Here is a 14,707-nt window from a genome sequence, read left to right on the forward strand (position 1 = left end):
ATCCTCTTTTAACTATAATTTGGCCTAAAACCGCCATCTCTCCATCTCCAGCGCTGAGTTCAAACAGTAGACTGACTCCTGAAAATGATACAGGTTACGATGATGTGGGTAAGGGAAGAATGGAAAGCCACAGCATTGTCTTATTCTGAGCTACATGAAATTAGTTGAAGAAGTAAAAAATTCTGAGCCAAGTCAAGATTAAGAAACTTAGCGCTATTCTTTTGTCCTATACTGCCACTGAGCTACATGGAAAAAGCTGCAAAAAGAGAAAATCTACCCTAGGTTGAGGTGAAAGTACCCTAGTGACCGAGCCTGACACAACTCCACTCACCTCTTCATTAGCACATAGTCTCCAAGATCGAAAAAAAGGTGTCAGGTAGGAAAAAGAATTAACCTCTACATTACAATCACGCTTTTTTTTTTTTTTTTAGATTTTATTTTTCTGGCCACTACCCGACGATTTCATTCAGTTATGTTAACCTCACGCCAGAAAAGAGACTAGTAAAGGCTGTATCTATCTCCTCCTGTTCGAAAAGTCTATCTATCGTAGATCGATTGAACTCGTCAGGAGATGGCAAGAAAGAGAAAAATGGCGTCATCGGAGGGAAGAGATTGAAGAAAAAAAAAAACTTACCGAATAGGCATAAATTAATAAGCCTGCAATGATATCGCTAAAACGAAAACATCCAGAAAGGCAAAGGTACAGAGACAGCAATGACCAGAAAAAGAAGGAGTAAAAGAAAAGGTTCGAATTTGGAAAAGGAATGGAAGGTGAGCGCATTTGGTGAATGAGAGGGAGGAAGAGCAGGGGAGGAAGGAGAGACGGCAGGAGTGAGATAAACGGGAGGGAGAGGGACTGAGATGAGTGCTGGGTATGACGGAGGGTGGAGGGAGGGAGGAGGCAAGAGAGGAGAGACACAGTGAGTAGGACCTGTAAAGAGAGAATGGACTGTCAGAGGAGGGAGGAAACAGAGAGGATGTAATGGTGGCTTTATTTATCCACCATTATTGTTCATCAGTGTAACGCCAGATATTTAATCTTACCGGTGTTACCAGTGTAATGGTCGGAAATTGGATTTCCCACCGTTGTTGGTTCTGTTTAACTTACTCGTTGATAATACAAATGGTACTCAACTTAGTCTACCATCAATGACTGATAAAATATTCACCTCAGTAAAAACAAAGGGGGGGGGGTAGCATTTCGACTTTGAATGATAAAGGTTAATTGTTTAACAGATAGATTTGGTAACGTTTGTGGTTTTGGCCGAGTCGAGATTAAGTCAGTACCACGTGTGTTCGTCGTTCCCAAAGCGGAGGAATCTTGAACTGGAAGGGGAGTGAGTTATGCGTGAAAGGACATAATTCCCTTGATTGGGTATAAAAATGACATATACTTTACTTTAATAATTCTATACTGGTTAATCAACAGACATTTTGAGTTACCTGACCCTTAATCATATGTAAAAGGGTTGTAAATTAAAGCCATGGTTTGGGGCGAACATCATACAATATTGTCACCAAGCGAAACAATGGGAATTTTCAACGGTGATTTTTTGAGGTCATCATACTACACTCTTTATTATCAGTTATTCTTGGGCTCGTCAATAGCCTCAAGACTGGGACATTTATTGGCATGAATTGTCTTTTCGGGCTGGCATAGCCTCGAACCAAAAATAATCACTGGTGTTCTATTTCGTCCGTGTAGTATAATCTCATCATACAATTCACTAATAATTCACAATCACTATCAATTCATAATTATTAATAATTCATAATCATCATTAACGCATAATCACCAAAAATACATAATCACTCGGGCTTGTTTAGCCTCGAGGAACAACTCAAAAATCACATTTTTGCTCACAACCACTAGGTTCCCTTCAACGCTCCCAGTTTACTAACATATTAATATAAGAGAAAGAAAACGGTTGATGAGTTTGAATTCGCCTTTCCGTTACATGACCACATTAATTTTCAAAACTCTATACCTTATCTACGAAAAAAAAGTTCACCTGATTGATTCATAATACCATTTCTACTACATTCATTTTATAAACTATTCATGGGTAGTGTCAGTGTGTGTGTACGACAAGTCTATGGGCAATATCACATGATGGCCTCGTGCACACTCCCGACGTCACGGTGTCTGTGAACTGAACCAACGTCTGTTATACACCAGGTCTAGGTAGCGAATCTGTACGTTAAGCTTTTAACAACATTACTTCATATGGTTCACGACAAGTAAGGATTAAACAAGAAAGGGGGGGAGAAAGGAGGAATGTGTACAGCTCACCTGAACCAACGTCTGTTATACACCAGGTCTAGGTAGTGAATGGGGCATATCAGGCACCAAGGGACGCCACTGCTAGATCAAATGAGACTGTGTTTTTGCGATATGGTGGGTTTTAATTCTCTTCAGTATTTATATAGTAGTGTACACATGACGTTAGGACTTTTGATTGAATTGGGGAAAATTTGGGATTCAATCCTTACTAAATTTTAATACTGAATTTACTGCCATCCCGCCTTGAATTCGGGGTAGCTTATGCCATCTAGTGACGGCTAAGGCAAGCGGGACTATTAGATCCTCACAAATTACATTATTTTGGCCTTTTTTGACTATTAATCTTACATATTTGGCTCTAGCAGCTTCATTAGCAAGCATTTCACAACAATGATACGGAAAGAATTGCATACCCATTATTATTCTGTTTAAGGTTTAACCTTGGCGCCCAACAACGACGCCCAAACAACGGGAAGGTTGCACGCATCTGTTATTCATTACTCTACCAGATGGATGAATTCCCATAGCTCAACACTCACGATTACACCACCTATGCATAGATACAGAGATGTATACATATAAAAATAAAGTTAACCCTACATCGATCATTAATATATGAACTACTTAGAACAGGAATTTATAGACTAGTATTCAGATTACACCCTATCTAACTTAGAAATTACAGTACCTCTAAACATATACATGAATATTAAATGTGTGGCACTACAAGGAAGCTGCGAGATAAGGCGAGAAATGTTAAGCCCATGGAAAGAGAAATGAAAGAGTGCGAGGGCTCAAGACGAGTGAGGAAGAGGAGAGCAGAGCGATAGGGTAAAAAATGACAAGTGAATGAATGGACAGAAGAAGGCTACTGAGATGAAAAATGATGAACGTAAATGGATGATGAAGGTAGTAGATAAAGGGGTAATAGATAAAGGCATACGGAACCGCAGGTACACGAGGGGTAGGAGAGGAAGAAGGGGTGAAAGTGGGAAGTGATAGAGATGTGGTGAGTAGGGTAGTGAGGGAAAGGTGAAGGGATTACAAACGCGCAGAGAGAGAGAGAGAGAGAGAGAGAGAGAGAGAGAGAGGAGGTGGTGGAGGACAAGTTGGCAATGGAGCGGGCAGCAAGTCTTCCTAGCGCGAAATGAAGAAAGTCCATCCCTTGACAAAATATTTATGTTATTCTTGCAGCCATCTGACAGTTTTATTCAACACTGGAGACACATTTTGAACTGGAGAGTTTAGATATATCCTTTCCCTTCCCTCCTTCACTACATGAGTGTTCCCTAATGCTGAATAAGTGTCCAGTGGCCGGAGTACTAATGTACGGTAGAAAATAGGTGAAAGGAGTGAATGGATTAATGGTAAATGAAGAATAAGGTGACCGCCAGTGCAGGGGTAACTACCAACTTTCACCCTCACCCCACACTGCCACTGCTCTATCTTTATTACTGCTAAGCTAGTAAAGTGGTACTGAAGGACTGAATCCCACTGCATCCACTGATCTACTATTTTAAGCTTTAATGTTTCCACATTCTTCACTAGTAGCAATTAGCAAATTAAAAGAGAGAAAAAGAGAAAAACACTGGGACCGGACAAAATATCTCCTTAAAGGAACTACAGAATGAAATATCAAAGCCTTTATCTGAGCTGTTTAACTTATCACTAAAAAGCAGTAAGGTGCTACACAAATGGAAGCTTGCAAATGTAACACCGATATTCAAAAAGGGCAGCAGAGCACAACCAGAAAACTACCAACCTAATTAGTTTAACATCAGTGGTTTGCAAATTGCTTAAAACTCTTACAGCGACAAGTTTTTGAAACAACTGAAAGCAAATAATCTCATCAAAGATTCGCAACATGGTTTTCTGAATAATCTTTTTTGCCTCACGAATCTGTTGGACATTTTCAATGTTATATTGAATATGTACGACGAGACTAAATCCATTGACGTTGTCTATTTGGATTTTCAGAACGCTTTTGACAAAGTTCCACAAAGAAGACTCCTTCAGAAGCTAAAGGCACTTGATTTCAGTGGCAGTGTGCTTGGGTGCATCGACGATTGGCTCATCGGATGAAAGCAAAGAGTTGTAGTAAATGGAAATGAATCATACTGGGTTTTACACGTGGAGTGCCGCAAGGTTCAGTGTTAGGTCCTGTTCTTTTTTTAATATACTGTACATAAATGATATTGATGAAGGATTATTTGGTAAGGTATCTAAATTTACCAACGATACTGAAACAGGTAACAGAGCAGATACAGCACTGCAGAGGCAGGCAATTCAGAGAGATATTGATCAACTGTTTAACTGGGCCCAAACATGGCAAATGGGTTTCAGTAAAATAAATGTAAAGTGCTAAACATTGGCAATGAAAACGTAAGGGCCAGTTATAACATCAATAATGTCCAACTTGAAAGGTTTAACCATGAAAAATTTAGGAGTTATAATAACAAATTATTTGTAACTAAGTAAACAATGTACAGAAGCTGTAAAAAAAATGAATAAATAAATTGACTGGATTCATAGGTAGAGCATCTGAATATAAATAGCATATCATCCTCTTTTTGTATAATTCCTTAGTGCACCCGCACTTGGAGCACTGCATTCAATTCTGGTCACCGTATTATGAAAAGGATATGGAGAAACTTGAGAGAGTACAGTGAAGAGTGACAAAGATGATACCTAGATTGAGAAATAAACCATACAAGGAGCATTTAGAAGCCCTGAATCTCTTTACCCTAACTAAACGGAGGTTATGAGGAGATTTAATTCAAGTATTTATAATATTCAAAGGACAGGATAATATGGCCATTGATAAATATTTCACGGTTGATCAGTCAAAGTGTGCTAGAGGTAATGGGCATAAAATTATTGGCAGACGATTTCAGTCACATGAAGCTAAACATTTTTTTTTTTTAATAGAGTTGTAAATATACAGAACCAATTCCCCTCAAATGTAGTAAATTGTGATACTGTACTATCCACCCATCCATCATCCAATCCTATGTAGCCCCATGAGAAGTGTAGGAGCCTGGGGCTCGGCAAGTCGGTCCTGACATTTAAGATGAGAGTGACCAGCCTCACTCATCTCTGAGTGGCATTACGTGAGCAATAAGCCCAACCACCCCTTGGATATAAACCTGCACCGGCTCAGTCCGACTGGAGCACCATAATTACCCACTAAACCACCAGGCGCCATAATTTAGTTATATGGTTACCACCCAGCGTAGTAAATGGTTTCCTGGTGTACGGGAAACCATTTGGCTAGTCACTCAGTGTAGAGTTACCCATAAGCCCCATAAGCAGAAGGAAGAGGAAAGAGTGAAGGAATGAAAGTCACAAGAGGGAATGTAAAGTCACCCATAGGCAGAAGAAAAAGGAAAGGGTGAAGGAAAGAAAGACAGAAGAGGAAGGATGGAAGAGAGGAAAGGGCAGACACCCAAAGCAGCACTACATCGAGTGAGTGGATGGTGAGTGCCCCCTGTATCCTTTAAAAATTGCTCAGCTAAGTATTTGTCATCTGACGGGGAAATATAGTTCATTTCTCCCAATTCTGTTTGAAATATTGACTTATATTTTAATTTGAAATTGGATTTTAGGGAGTATATAAATTCATTAGTGAAAGCATTCAGTTTTAGTGTTCGAGATTTGTATATCAAAAAATGTAAATATATAGATCCTCAGTGTATTTCGATATTCACTCGTTCGTTGTTCCTCAGTGACTATTGTAACACTTCATGGGTTGACCTGACAAATTATTAATACTAAGCAGATACTGAATAGGGCGGTAGTATCATTTTTGGTCTTTCTCCAAGGGCCCCTATTACTCCATTCTTAACTGAATTAGATTAGCTCCATGAAGAGCCTGGATGATTTAAACTTTAAAGAACCTTAAGGCTCTTAAGTGTGGTGAATATAAAGGTCGTATGCTTAACCTTAAATCGCAAGGTGGAGCTCGAAACCCTAATTTTTCATGGTTCTATATGGAATGTCTGTGGTTACTATATAAGGTCAACTTGCATCCCATGCTACAGAATAAAGCCAGCAGCCATACAGGAAGGCCAAATACGTTCCATCATTGCCAAGAACTTAAAAAATCATTGCCAGATTTTGGATTCAGTGTCCCATTTATCGATTTCAGGTTTAAACATTATGATTCTAAGGATCTACTGGAAGTCAGTATGTTGCCTCCTCCTGTCAGGCGTTCTGGAATTGTTTTGATGAAGGCTAGAACAGTATGGGGTATCCATTGGCTCCATGTCCCTCTTTTTTCTTCCTTTTATGTTTCCACACAACACTTAGATTATTTAATAAGTTAGTCATATTATAAGGCTATCTACCTCTGTGGAATTTTTAAAGAAGTGATTCAGAAATTTTCTTTTCTCAACTTATGATCCTGTTGATGGGATAACTGTGGATCAACATAGGGTTTAATTAGGCCAATATTTATGATGCAAAATTACATGGTCATGTTGGTATTTCGAGTTTTGAAACCTATTAAACTCTTTTGAATTCGCGCGTTTGAGAAACAACATTATTATTATTATTATTATTATTATTATTATTATGATAATAATAATAATAATAATAATAATAATAATAATAATTATTATTATTACTACTACTACTAGTAGTAGTACTACTACTACTACACGTATGACTCCCATTATCCTCGCCAACATATCTATCTTTCTATCTATTGCCAGACGCCTTAATCCAGTACGGGGTGGCCACAAACAACTCGCCTCCAAGTCACCCTGTCCCCCACCATTTCACTGCCCTGCTCCCAACTCACACCCCCTTCTGTCATATACTACTCCACTCCATCCCTCCATCTCATCTTCGGCCTCCTCCTCCCTCTCCCCCCTCCACCTCACTCACATACACTCACCTCGCCAGTCTCTCACCCTCAATCCTCTCCACATGGCCAAACCACCTCAGTGTGTTCTTCCTAACGCTTCCTATCACATCCACATCCACACCACAACGCTCCTTTATATCCTCATTTGTCAGCCTGTCTCTCCATGTGATTCCACAGGCTCCTCTTAAGTAACTCATTTCTACTGTTCTCACTCTTAACTTGTGTCCGTCCAACAACGTCCAAGCTTCACTTCCATACGTTAGAGTTGGTATCACAACACTGTCATGTAGTAACTTTTTCACTTCCATGCTCACTTTCCTGTTTCTTATCACTGCTCTCAAGGAACCAGCAACCTTTCTTCCTCGTTGTACCCTTTCAAGCACTTCACCCTACAAACTTCCATCCTTTCTCATAACACTCCCCAAGTACTTAAACGTACTCACATTTTCCATTTCCTCACCATCCAGCCTCACTGTATATTCACTGACTTCCCCTCTCTCAGGGGGGAAGTCATTTTACTCTTCCCTACATTCACCTTTAGATTCCGTTTCTTACACACTCTCCCAAACTCATCCACCAAGCCTTGCAGCTCCCCTTCGTCTTCATTTAACAACACTGTATCATCTGCAAACAACAGTACAAGGAGTTTCCAAACGCTACCCTCTCTCACCAGGGCCACTCCAATATCCACTGCCCTACCTTGTATCTCTTTTATTACCCCATCCATGTACAGACTGAACAACCATGGAGACATGACACATCCCTGTTTCTACCCAACCTTCAAAGAGAAAAATTCACTCAGTTCACTATCCACACGCACTGCAGCCTTAGCACCATCATACATACTCTTCATAGCATTCAACAACTTCTCATTTACTCCATATATTCTTGATACATTCCACAATCCTTGTCTATCCACCCTGTCATATGCTTTCTCCAAATCCATGAAAGCCGCATACAACTTCTTTCCATTCTCTAGAAACTTTTCCACTAAGGATCTAAGAATGAATATTTGATCTACACAACCTCTTCCCTTCCTAAAGCCTCCCTGTTCTTCTCCAACTAATTCCTCTGTTATTTCCCTAACTCTGTCAATAAGTATCCTAGCATACACTTTTCCTATTACACTAAGAAGATAAATGCCCCTATGATTACCACACACTTGTTTTCCCCCTTTTCCTTTGTACAAGGGAATAATTATACCTGACTTCCAATCCTCCGGGACTCTACCTTCCTCCCAGGCCAATATACTATGGAAATTATTGGCGCAAACACAAAATGTAATACTTGGAATTTGGAGTATTCCCCTTAATTATTAAGACCACTTCTTTTTAAAAATCATAATGAGATATAACTATAAAAACCTGTGTTGGTGTTGTTAAACTCTCTCTCTCTCTCTCTCTCTCTCTCTCTCTCTCTCTCTCTCTCTCTCTCTCTCTCACACACACACACACACACACACACACACACACACACACACAAGGTCTTTTTATTCTCACACACCATCACCCACTGTCGACGTCAGTGTTCTCGTATATAAAATGAACTTTTTGATGAAAGCTCAAAGTGTGTAATATGTGAAGAAGTCTCCGCGATACAGTTAATAAAGGAGGTGGGAGCGGTGCTGTGGCGGGGAATTGGGGCGACTCAGAGATGTTAGCAGAGTAATAAGTGGGAGTTACGGCACCAGTTTTCTTCCTGACCTTATATCGGCGTGGGAAATGGCCAGAAAACAAACACTTCTCCAGGTGGCAAGACGCAGGGAATGGGATTTTTTACATCGAGAATGCCTGCTGGGAAAAATAGGGGGCTTCGCAGAGAGCTAAAAAATATATATTTTTATCGTTGAGGGACTGGAAATATTAACGATTTCTCCGTTTCGATTTATAAGTTGTTATTAGGTGGTATAAATATGACGCTTGTATGTTTCGTGAAAGAAGTGTAGATAATGACAGCCTACTTCAATACCATATGCAAAGACCTCATCACTTCACGGTGAAGTGATATAATACTTAAGTAATCGCCCCTAGGTCAGCTGTATTATATCGGTTCAGTAAAGAGTAAAAATATACACACACACCACAAAGCCAGCCAGGAGACAGGGCTTGTGTGCTGGGCAATCCCCAGGCCGTGACCTTCTCCCTTACTATTTTTTTTTAATCATCCCATACCCCACTGACCGGGCTAGTGTATGGCCCGGCCTGCATTATACAGTAGGTGCAGGGAATCTGTAAAAGAACGGACGAACAAGTAAAAATATAGTTTCAGCGTCTGACGTAAACATATCACTGGGAATCATAGTGATGGAAAAAAAGACAGACCAAAGACTCCTAGCCAGTCCAGCCAAGGCCACAGCGGTGCACATCCTTAAAGTTATAACTTTGTGATGATATATTACACTTATAAAATAACCACAGCCTTTACCCTGCTGTTGTTTTGTGCAAGAATCAGTATCGTCTGTCTCTCCTGCAGTTGCGTTATGGCCTTTTTCCCCTTTCCTGAAGCATAAGCGTCGAGTGTGTTCATGTTTATAGGAAATTACAGGCGATTCCTTGTCCAGCATGATTTGCCGACCAGAGCTAAGTGCTGGAGGACTGAAAACACTTGTTCTCTGCGGGAACAATAGGAAAAGAGAGCCATATCAAGATTCAATTTTTCCGCGATGTCTAGACACTGTTTAGAAGACTGGAGGTCATGGGCAGAGGGAAATACAGCCTAAGGAAGACAAATTCAGAGTTGACCAGTTGAATCTATAAAAAACTGACAGTACTGGAAAACTCTTGCCTTAGATAGAACAAAAAACGTGTGAGGGAGTTGCTTGGCTGGTACTGTGCAACGCTCGCAATGGGGAAGGGATGCAAGCAGACAGTTCAAAAGAACAATAATCATTAAAACAACGTTACGGCAATGAGGCAATGGATGAGGTGAAGAATCACTGACTCCACCATATTTAGATGAGCTGAATGGGGTTAATCTCCCACTCATAGAAGCTGTACGCCACCGCGAAGAAAAAGGCCTGAGTATAAAGTCAACAAATGCACACGGCAAAAGAAAATCATGGAGCCAACGGCCATACCACGTTGAGTACACCGCTTCCCGTCCGATCAGCGAAGTTAAGCAACGTTGGGTCTGGTTAGTACTTGGATGGGTGACCGCCTGGGAACACCAGATGCTGTTGGCACCCCTACGTGTCAAGTGGGGTTGGTGGAGGATTAGTGCCCCTCCCTGTAAAACAATTAACTCTAAGCCCTTGGCCACCCCGTTTGGGATACATGGCGTCTGGCAATGAATGAATGAAAAAAAATTCGGTAAACCATTAAAGTGGATGTTGCAAGTGAAAATGTGTGATATTTTTCATGATAAGCTGGGAGAGAACGAAATTCCAGTGAAACACGAAGCTGTATATTGCTGAAAATTATAGGACACATTTTTTGAAGATTTCGGTGGATTGAAAGATGAAGAATGTGTTTTCTTTACTTAAAATAAAATAAAAAGGATTTGTTTTACCCAAATCAAAACCAACAGTTGAGATAGGCATCTGGTGCCATAGCCTTGTCCCCAGTTTGGTGAGGCAATTGGTGTGACAGACTCTGTGAAAAGCGAGTGGACAAGTGAAGGATGGAGTTTTCAGCATACGAATGGACAGAAAAGCTTAGATGGTTACCAAGAGATAGCAGGGAGAGATTTGGTGAAAAGACAGAACCCTATCGACCACCGCTGTTGATAGCTTTAGAGGCCGTCTGCAACAGACGCTACAAAGTTACCAGAAAGGGAATATAAGATTATGTGACAGACAGAAAAAAAAATACTGTTTCTTTTAGTTCTCCAGTCTCTATAATCTTTTCACCCTAATTCCTGACCTCGTCCCTACTCCTACTCTGATTTCTTTCCCTCTTTCAGCTTTCAAGTTTTCTGCTTATACATCTCCCCATTTTTTCATATTCAAATTCTTTTCTTTTTCTCAAGCTTCCCTATCATTAACTCCCTTCCGTCTACGTTTCTCCACACATTGTTTCTCTTCCAATCTTTCCTTTATATACATATCTATATCTTTATCTATATCTATATCTATCCATCCATCTATCTATCTATATCCTTTCCCTATTTTTTAGAAGATATTATTATGGATTCCACACTGTGGTGGGGGCCGTATTGCATTCGCATAGTTTATTCAAGTATTTTTAATTTTAGCGACATTATTTCTTTACCACTTAGCTTAAAATATAAACTATTGGATAATTATTCATTTTTTTTTTATATTAAGATCTTTTCAAGAGATTTTGGGGTTAAAGGTCGATCCACACAAATACAGTACACAAATTTTAGGATTATATGCATTTGCATGTTAATCAATCATTCACTCAAAACATAGTCAGACGCTTTAATTCCGTAAGGGGTCGCCACAAACAAATCTCCTCTATCTCCCTGTGTCCTCTGCCATTTGACTGTCCTTCCTCCGGCTCACACTCCCTCCTCACATATATCTCTCCACTCTGTCCCTCCATCTCACCTTCGGTCTCCCCTTCATTACGTACTGTAGCTGTATGAAAGTCGTCCTCCATTCCCTTGGAAGTGTTGGCCATTTTAAATTCCTCTGTCTGTTCCAGCTCTATCTTTCTAGCTTCACCCTCTTTTTTCTCGTCCACCTTTCTATTTACTATAATATCGATTTTTTTTCTTCTATGTTACTTTTTCTAAGCTCCCCTTCCTTATCCCATTAGTTTCATATGTCCTTTTGCCACCACCATATTTATCTATGGCTCTCGAACCTCACCAGCAAAAGCGTGTCACCAGCATATCAACAACACCCGGCCACATCAGGTCATATCGCCGAGGCCGGAGTTACGTGGTGGTGAACGAGACATGCTTTACATTCGGAAAATATGTGGATTATGAAACAAGTTATAGCACATCAGTCAAATCCCTGTACCCCAAGTGCCGTTCCTGTACAACAGCAGGTGTGGCGCCAAAAATTACAACTAGTTTGAAGGCTGTGGGTGACTGAAGTTTGTCTGAGGCTCGGTTTAGTTGTCTTTCTTCTGCTCGTCACATTGACGCGTCGACATTCGAAGGGATAACTTATGTACTTCTGCTGAGTTACACTGCTATGTCATTGGTTTATTTGACGAATATGAAGTACGAAGTATATGAGGGCTCATTTAATTGAAGTTATTTGCATACACCTATAATAATTTTACGTGTATAATTATTTTTTTAAGGGTTATAAATAAGGGAGAAGGTGCACGTTGCATACTTTGCTAACTTTAAAAGTGCTAATTGAGCTGTATTCGCCATAAACACCTGTAAATGGTAAGTACACATTCATGACCAGTGTTATTCACGCTGCCTTTTCATAAGGGAGGAAAATATTATTCCCTCTCCGAGCTTTTTGGGGTTGAATATGCTAACGATTTGGTCAATCATCACCTAAAATCTACGACCACCTTACGAAAACCTTTATTCCCCCCCCCCCCCGAGATACTGTACATGTGTAGGAAGGAGAAATGCAGTCCTTCATACTTCATTAATGACATGATTTGTAATTATGTTGTATGTACTATACAAAAACACTTGCTTAGATGTAACACATACTGCAATGTGAAATTATCTTGATTCGATGACGAGGTGCAAATGAAAAGTTCAAGGAGGTTTGTCTTTATAGAACTTTAAAGAAACTGTGAGATGACACCGGTCTCCACAAGCGAAAAGAGGAGGAGAAAGTGAAGTAGAAACAGCAGGAAAATGAGATGAGAAAACTTTGTAAATAACAGTGTCGACAGCCGAAGATGAAGATACGCTGGCGATGTGTTTTGGAGAGGCGAAGTGCAGGTGGGTGAACAGTATTGGAACAGAGTAGAAGGTCAAGGTGAAGCAAGAAAGTGTTTCGTTGTAAGAAGACACAGTGTGGAATTGGTGAGTGAATTACGCTAAAAAGATTTACAAGATGAAAGATGGGGAAGCTAGGTGGATATTCGGAGGGAGAAATACTGTAACTAGGAATGGAAAGCGGTGTGAAGGAACCTGGATTCTTTGATGGGCGAGGCAGCAACGTTGTTAGGCTAAAAGGGTGTCGATAAAGGACGCTGCTACTGACGCGAACCAAGGGAAGAAAATCTAATAACTTGCTTTAGGAGAAAATGGCGGGGAGGAACGAGTGTAAGTTAAGGCCAAATGGAAGGACTGAGAACACACACGAGCTTGAAGAAAATTAATAAATGAATAAAAGAACAGATAACAAGACATAAAAGGTACAGATAGATAGAGTTTGCGTGGTTGGGGAGAGAGGAAAATGAAGTTGAGTCAGAGGTGCTGAACTGAAGCAGAGAGAGAGAGAGAGAGAGAAAGAGAGAGAGCACCGATATTCCATTAAAGTGAAAGTGGCAGCAGACACCATGAAGCACTTAGTCTTGGTGGTCATCTCTATAGTTAAGTCTCTGTGTCTGTGGTGGGATGTTCACCCATTCTCCTGGGATATAGGGTTACTTCATGATCCGTATTACCATAGTTACCTCCCCTAGATGTTATCCATGGTAGGCTATTCATTTTATCTACGAACCCACCTCCGTTGACATGCCAGCTGCGTGTAAACAGGATTCAAACTCTGGCGCTAAGAGGCAGCATCAGTCTGTAACGCTACCCACTCGACCACCGCTGCGGAAAGTTAATTCATTGCTTTGATAAATGAAGGGCAGTAATAATGACAGTATTTGAATAAAGAGAGATTATTTCCATCATACCCATAATACGTTGGAAGAAAATGCTGATAGAAGTGGGCAGGTGAAGGGAATGACAGACAGGAGAACGGAGAAATACGAGATGAAAGAAGGTATTATAGGCGATGTGAGAAAAAAAAAAAAAAGTAAAAAATGAGAGAACGAAGAAAAATAAGAGATTAAGGATTGAATATAAAACAGGAGAAACAACAGGAGCAAAGGAACAGAAGAAAAAATGTAGGAAAGAAAGGGGAGCATTTGATAAAGAAAAAAAAAAAAGGAAAATAGCTAGTAAGGCAACAATTACTAATAAATGCAGTTCTCAAATCTTGCCTCTTATGCGTCATTACATGTATTTGTTTGTATTTGTATTGGTAATTCATTTGCAAAGAATCAAGAGAACAAATAGGAGAGTTGTCACTGTCTATAGTTATGTACTGCCAGACGCTGTAATTCCGTAAGGGGTCTTTGAGTAAGTTGTTTTACGGGGAGGGCACTAAACCTCTATCAACCCACTTGTTGACACGTAGGTGGGTTATATGGTTACCACCCAGCGTTGTAAATGGTTTCCTGGCTTACAGGAAACCATTAGGCTTGTCACTCAGTGTAAAACCACCTGAAAAGGACAGGAAAGACAGGAGAAATGGGAGGGCAGACACAGAAGAAGAATGATGAAGTTGAAGGAAAAAATAGACAGCACTACATCAGGTGAGTGGATGATTAGTCGCCACCACCTACCACACGCTCGAGTGAAAGTCTCCCATACCGTGGCCGCGTTGAACAGAAAATGTGACTATACTGGAGGAGCTGTTTCAACATCAGTCTTTTTTTTAGTCATAAAAT

At 40.3% G+C, this 14,707-nt stretch overlaps 1 non-coding gene across 1 annotated transcript; it reads left to right on the forward strand.

Moving 5' to 3' along the window:
* The first annotated feature begins 10,213 nt into the window (after window positions 1-10,213).
* On the forward strand, window positions 10,214-10,332 carry LOC145403210 (5S ribosomal RNA). Its single transcript, XR_013897948.1, has one exon. It is a non-coding gene; the product is annotated as a 5S ribosomal RNA (ribosomal RNA).
* The last annotated feature ends 4,375 nt before the right edge of the window (window positions 10,333-14,707 follow it).

Source organism: Coenobita brevimanus, chromosome 6, assembly GCF_032717465.1.
Source record: "Coenobita brevimanus isolate Jiangsu-jjx chromosome 6, ASM3271746v2, whole genome shotgun sequence".
Taxonomy (NCBI): domain Eukaryota; kingdom Metazoa; phylum Arthropoda; class Malacostraca; order Decapoda; family Coenobitidae; genus Coenobita; species Coenobita brevimanus.